The 7,556-nt window shown below is 38.7% G+C and overlaps 1 protein-coding gene across 1 annotated transcript in view; it reads right to left on the bottom strand.

The window, feature by feature from the left end:
* Window positions 1-6,835, bottom strand: part of LOC120767737 (GTPase-activating protein CdGAPr) — a 211,516-nt gene extending 204,681 nt beyond the window's left edge. The window contains exon 1 of the mRNA XM_040093946.1: window positions 6,809-6,835. The gene's annotated coding sequence lies outside the window, so the exon portion shown is untranslated. The remainder of the gene's footprint in view (window positions 1-6,808) is intronic.
* Window positions 6,836-7,556: the final 721 nt, after the last annotated feature.

Genomic DNA, 7,556 nt, shown 5'->3' with positions numbered 1-7,556 from the left:
GAAAGTGTTGATGGCTCTCGTCTCGACAATGCGACTGATGACTGGATGTGCTGGGCGAAGAATAGTCATGATGATGACGGAATATCTCAACACAATGAAATATATGAATATGACACAGTGATATAGTCTTGGACAATGGATGCTTAGAATAGACAGAAAAAGAATGAGAAAACAGAAAAAAGAGAAAAGGAAAAAAGACATGGACGCATTGTATTCGCATAAAGCAAACTGGATCAATTGGCAAATAAGAAGGGAATTTCTAAAAGACAGCATGAGAAGTGTCGAGGATTGCATTTCAAAGAGAAACTTCTTCCTCATACCGCAATGGGCGACAAGCATATAACGATATTTTTATTATGTTTTGAATACTTGACTCTCGTGATGTCTCGTGGACATCGTAAACGAAGCCTTAGAGTTTTTTGAGTTAGAAATTGAGCTTTAGAATTTCGGTGGAAGCTGCACTACAACCTTTTGAACTATTTTGATACGATCTTGCGCCTCCAGTGAGTTTAGCAGTTTGCTTATAAGTAGGTTTTCAGATCAAATATTAAATAAAACAGCGGCAACTCTAAGATGATAGTAGAAGTCAGAACTAAGATCAAAACTAAGTAGTTATGTCTAACCATACTTCGATCAATCGATAATAAATGGAAGCAGCTAAAATTCAGTCGAAATTTTTTTTCGAATGGCACGTGAAGTCTGTATTTGTTAAGCTAAAATTTAGGAGCGTCATCTACAGTTATCCGAAACCATTACTACCCCAAAACCAATTAAGGCTTTAAGACTCCCATCTTATAATAAGTAATTTCTAAGTGCCTTCCGTCTAATTTTTAAAACTACGACGCCAGTTCTCGAAATTGCTTGAAAGAAGTAAAGAAATTATTTCCAGCAGTTCCTTCTGACATTCCTGAGTTTGCAAGATCAAGTCTGATATACCTTAGATCTCGCATCTTCAGATCTCACAATTCCATATGAACTAGCAGAAAATAAAACATCTAAGCAGGGGTTCAAAGCGCTTTGACGATAGAAGAGAACTAACTTCGGGGATTTTCTAGCTTCATAATGGATCTAATGCTACCCAAGTGTGATCTCAAATAACGACTTAGGCCTAAGTTTAACTTAACCTAACCTTTCAACTTTGGTCATTTATTTCAAAAAGTCACAAAAAATTTAAAAGGTCTTTGCTTCCTACCTCCGTACATTACTTAAGAGATCTTTATGTTTGTCGAGGAGAAAGTGGTCTGTTAGACAGGTAAAATATGTGACCATTACACTATTAATGTCATCAATTTGAACTCGGTCGTAGTTATATATTCGGTTGCAAGGTTATCTAGTTCAAAAATGTTACTCAGTTTGGAAATACATGTGAGAAAACCCATGCTCAGTATAAAGAATTTAGTATTTAAAGCGTACAAAGAACCCGTTAACTACAATATTCATGTAAAATGCTGCATTAGCACTAACTGTAACTAAAACCTAAAATACAAATGCGATTAAGCAATGGAAGATACTAGAAAAACATTATAACAAAAGGAAACAACCCCTTCAAAATGTCACATGTAGACAGCAGGAACTGCACCCTTAAATCAAAGAGTACGCAGAGATGTTACATACATATGTAGGTATGTGAATACGTAACAGAAACCAGGTGGGTTTCTTGGACAGCACTGTGTCTAGTATCATGTAAAATGAGCGTAATTTTGAACATTATTTGAGCAATACTCTGTTTTTAGAAAAATTTAGACAGGAAGCCAACTATAAAGTTATACAGAGAAATGGAATAAGAAGTTATATTTTTCATTAAATATTATATTTCTATATGATTATGCCAGTTGTTCGATTCACCACACAAAGTTAAGCGACCACACCATTCTCTTGAGTAATCACTTAAGAAAAGTCTGGGATATTATGTATAATACGCCGAAAAGGGATACCTTACCTAATCAGCTCTTTAGGTGTTAAAATAATGAGCTTGTGGGGTCTTAGTCCAATGTAAGGTAACACTGGTAACAGTCAAAAAAATTATAAATGTTCAATGGATGATAAATGAGTGCCATACAAGTATAACATGAACATTAACAAGTCTCATTGCATATGATATAAGGCAATATTTAAACACAACTTAGGGAACAGTCTGATAAAGTTGCTGTTCTTCAAAAAATATTGCCTCCTAAAGCCTTCATGAACAGGTCTTATGGTGACAAATCGTTTTCTTCACATTTCGATAGGTTATACTTTAAAAAATAACCCTCCGTGGAGCCGCCACTGGTGCCTGGTCACAAAGACACCGGGATTAAGGATGTATTAGACAAGATGATCAAGAGTGGTGTACGGTTACCATCCGAAAACGTGACGGTCAAAACGCGATGGAACGATCTACCGAGATCGAAAACCGCAAAACCAAAAATACACGAAGTTCATACGAAGTCCATCAGGCACACGATCGAAGGGCCTTGGTTGGAATGCTCATTGGTCTCAGACTGGTTGCTACGCACGCCTGTAGAATGGTGCTGATGGATCGAGGAGACTGCTAGAAATGCCAAAAGCATAGCAACAGGAAAACAATAGAGCTTCTCTTGTCCACTTGTGCCGCATTAGCAAAGCAGCGCTTCGAGCATTTCGGGGCTCCACGGTATGAGACATTGAAAGAGGTCTCGTTAGGCAGGTCACAGAAAGTGTAAAAATTTGCAGCAAGCGCTGGCATCCTAAAGGATGACTACTCCTCATAGAAGACGTGATAGCACTCAATCCGGCTTCGTTAAAGACTAAAACTGATCTATGCGTGGCTTATTAGCCTACCAGACTAACTGAACCTAACCGAATACTGAACTAGTTTGATCTCAAAACCCCACTTCTATTTTGTCTCTAATTTCCTAAGTCCGAAATTTTAAGGGTGAAATAAAGCCACAAATTTGCATAGTCATACACTTCGACCAATAAGCACATCCCACTGTCACATGCAAAATGCAACCATGTGAACAACGCACGTGTTATGACCAAACACAAAACCCAACAAAAGGAATGGAAGAAATTAAAAAAAAAAACGTTGTTGCCATGAATTTGATTTTTTTATTTCGATGAAGTGCTTTGTTTTTGTTTTCTTGAACTTAAAAGCGAAGGTAAAACAACGATCACATCACAACATTTCCCCCCTCGAAAAACTTGGTGTGTTGTTAGAAAGCAAAGCTCGTCTTACGCTGCTGGCACGCCAAGCTGTCAAGTTGAAACGTCTGTACACACGAGTATTTACCAGGGCCCTAGTCAACACCGCCAACTTACATACATACATATATCAAAGAGCACGAGTATACATATGTCACGAGTAGTATTGCCACATAGCACAACGTATTCACCACTTACGAGCATAATGCCACAGTAACATAATATGGCGCTGCAGCCATGACTTGAGACATCGGCGAATGCATTTTACTTGCAGCTACTTGACCAGTATTTTTCTTAAACTGTATGTAACTACAGTAGGGTGCAAAAATTAATTACGTTTACACCAGAATAATGGGTTGTCAAAAAAGTATTGCGGTATTTTCGCTAGTTGGCGCTGAAAGCGGGTAGTTCTAGTTTTATTCGTCGCATCGGGTCATGCTATACCTTTTTGGAAAGCTCATTTCACGCGCTAACACGTGTCTGATTGATTGCCGTTTCTTCTAAGTCGTTCGTGAGTTATAGCGTCGCAAACATGGAACAAAATAAAGAGAAAATACGGCATATTTTACAGTACTACGATAAAGGCAAAAATGCATCTCAAGCCGCCAATGAAATTTGTGCAGTTTATGTGCCCGATACAGTTTCCATTTCCACCGCACAACGATGGTTTCAACGTTTTCGTTCTGGTGTAGAGGTGGTCGAAGATGCGCCACGCTCCGGAAGGCCTGTCGTCGAAAATTGCGATAAAATCGCTGAATTGGTCGAAAGAGACCGGCATAGTAACAGCCGTAGCATCGGTCAAGAGCTGGGCATGAGTCATGAAAAATACATTTCAATTTCAATAAAAAAAAAATTCAATAAAAATACCGCAAGACTTTTTTGACAACCCATTATATTACTTGTATAGATTGAGGGTATAACAGATGGAATTTATTAGCCGCCTTAAAAAATTTATGGTAGACTCAAAGTTCATCGTATAAAGGTTTGGTAATAAATTTCTAGGAATTTTTGGGAATCACGAAAGACCAGAGTTCACAGCTGTCCAAGTGAGATCTTGCGTCCCATTTGGCGCATAGATCATCTCTAACCTAACCTAATTCTTTCCAAATGCGACTTTCTTAACCGAAGTTCTTTTGACTAAAGCAAGTGAAAATCCTGCAAAATGATTCACAAGAAAGCCGTTACTAAAGTTTGAACTCTTTGTCATCTTATTTTATATAGCATCCTCATTAAAAGATAACTGCATACTTCTTGAAGACTTTGATGTAGAAGAATAAATGGAGCCGGAAGAAGGAAAATATGTATTAGCTGAGTTGGTCGTAATTAATCGGGTGCTCTTCATGTTGGTATATCAGCCTGGTTAACGGTTATGACCTACGGTTTTTAATCCCTAGACTTGCCATAGCTTTTGAATTGGAGAATGAGTATGATTAGTTCGTTTTAGGATTTTGTTAGAGCCTTGGCCTAGCGATTGCTGTATTCCGCCAAATGCGTATGATGGAGTGGCATCCACAAAAAATGGCTGATGAGATAAAGTCACAAGTGCCCTGATTCTGTTCAAACCTTAACCGCAGGCCTCGGCAACACCAGCACAAATGGAGACCATGACCATGGGACGTGAAGGGAGATCAGAATCGACAGTCAGATCTCTCCCCTTTATTTGATCAATATCTTGATCTTGACGTGACCTGACTATAAAGTGGATGCCAGAGCACATCCTACTGATGTGTGTTGCGTGACGTTGTCCTGATGGAACACAATTTCTCTCCTATTAACCAAGGCCGCTTCTGGTACTGCCAAAATTTTCCCTTATAGTCAATTCTAGTTTGACCACCGGTGCCCACTTCTTATCACCAGTAACCATCTGCTTCAAAAGAGCATCGCTTTCGTTAAAATTCAGTAACGATGCAGAGATGACACTTCGATTCATTCGCATCCTCCTAGGGGCATCAAGAAGTCCTTCTTAAACTACGTCACCGACAGAAGACAATACGCCGACCAGATTTCGGACGCAACTAACTTCAGACATGCACCGGCCGTCATTCACATTGGAGCTATAAACACCTTCACCGACTCCCTCTCAGTTAATGGCGTACTTGGAGTCAAACCACCACTCATTGCGGACGGCAAGTATAGTAGGTTAAACTTCTACTTATTCAGAACCGACCCCGACCTACCAAATATATGTCCAGCATACAATGAGTCCCCGCATGACTCGAATCACCAGCTAACCCTACACATCTGACACACTTCCCTTATGGTCCCACCGCGTCGAAACAGCACGCTTCCTGGTCCTACCATTGGAAGACCTCGATGACACGTTTTTTGAACGGGGACTAGATAACCACTAAAACAACAACAGATTGTTTTTGTATCCAGTTTTAGTCAGCTAGGCAAACGAAACAATGCTTACATGAGACAAGGACGATATCCATCGTTTTATCGATATTTTCGACAATTGGCCTACCAGAGCGTGGTGCAGCTTTGATATCAAAATTACCGGGACGGAATCGATCGAGGTTAAAGTAAATGCTCGTTGTAACCTCAGAATAAAGTACAGTTCAAACGATGCAACTAATGTCACGTGATATTTTTCAGCAATTAGTTTATATATGTACATACATATATAAACACTTTTTTTTGCACATAACTATAATTACCACACAACTTCACTAGGAAAACGCAAAATATTATGAAAGCCAGCTAATATAAAATCCGAACGTGATGTGCGTGTTTGTGTGCGTGAAAAAGGCTATCAACCCCACTGTAGCGATAATGGGTGTGTCGCTATTAAACTTCGTAACACACACTTGAAGAAAAAAACTTAAAAACGCTTACAGTTCATAGCAAAATTCCCCTGAAACACTGAAAGCTTGGCAAACGCACGCATCCAAATGCATATACATATGTATGTATGTATGTACGTAAGTAAGGTGTGCGTATGTGCGTGTCATTGTCACCGTTTACTCCCATGTGCGTAATTTTCTTCATATATTTTCGTTTTTGCTTGTTTTTGTTATTTTTGTGAAAACTTAACACCCAAACACCGCCAGCGAAGTTAATGACCCAACAACTTTAACCTTTGGCTTTGGTGTTATTGTACCCATTTCGGTGTAAACAAAGAAAATATTTCGCCGAGCATTAAAAAGGAAGTAAAGTGAAAATCGTTAAAGTTAAACAACAACAAAAAACAACTAAAATAAACATTCAAGCATTAAATTTAGTTGCACGCAAAAGTTATTCTTTCATTTTAAGCGCCAACGTTCGTAACGAAATTCTCTAAGGTATGAGAAAGAAGAAGCAGAGAAGAAGTTGGTGTCAAAACTTACTCACACCAAATGAAGTTAAATAAACAACAATAAACAATTAGAAGAAGTTCATTTTAACTGCAATACATTAGCGGTTTAGCATTTGACTTGATATTTCCCCCAAGTCGTGCGTTAACACTTGACATTTGGCTTATTTATGTTTTTGACTTTGCTCTGACTTTTCTCTTTTTTCACTTGCGTCCCAACGCTCGGTACATGATGTACTGTTACCAGATGAGTGGGTCGCGTTAATTCGCATTTCTAAATGAGTTATAAAATCTCAAGATTTATTACAGCTTTTCATTCATCTTTTGTTAGATTCTCAGAAATAAATTTACCGTTGGTCTCTGCGAAGACTTTCGTTGTGTCATAAGTTAATTACCTGAAAAGAAAGAATAAATTATTACTTAGAAATGAAAACTGTTTAAAGGCTAACACAAGAACTATTATAATGCAATCTAATTAAAATATTAGGTCTACAACTTTGCTTCCGCCGTTTTCCAATAGATGTCTCTAGGGTCAAGCACTGGTCGATTAAATCGATTAAATCGCTATACTTAGACATTTGTGTCAACATTAACCCAACAAAATATTTGTAGAGATTTGTTTGCATCCCAAACTTATTATCAACTGAAAATGTGACTTTCTGAGCCGAATTCTCGACATTTGCGAGAAATTTTGCTTTTCTTTTTTAATTCCAAGAAAAGTGCGGCTGAGGCTTATTGAATGCTTTCGGATACGTACGGTGAGGCTGTCCTAAGTGAAGGAACATGTCGCGAATGGTTTCAACGTTTTAAGAATGGTGATTATGAAGTCGAAGACCGGCATGGTGGTGGAAGGGAGAAGATGGAACCATTACTCGACCAAGATGCGTTTAGAACCCAAGAGGAATGGGCCGAATCGTTGCAAGTGACACAGCAAGCCGTATCAAAACGCCTCAAAGCCATGGGGATGATTCAGAAACAAGGAAACTGGGTTCCTTACTACATGAAACCAAGAGATATCGAACGACGCTTCTTTGCATATGAACAGATGCTTCAAAATTGATGTGTTTGAGCCGAGCACTAAAAGAAAAACGGCCACAGT

Source organism: Bactrocera tryoni, chromosome 2 (assembly GCF_016617805.1).
Source record: "Bactrocera tryoni isolate S06 chromosome 2, CSIRO_BtryS06_freeze2, whole genome shotgun sequence".
NCBI lineage: Eukaryota > Metazoa > Arthropoda > Insecta > Diptera > Tephritidae > Bactrocera > Bactrocera tryoni.
This window is presented reverse-complemented; position numbering and strand designations above follow the sequence as displayed.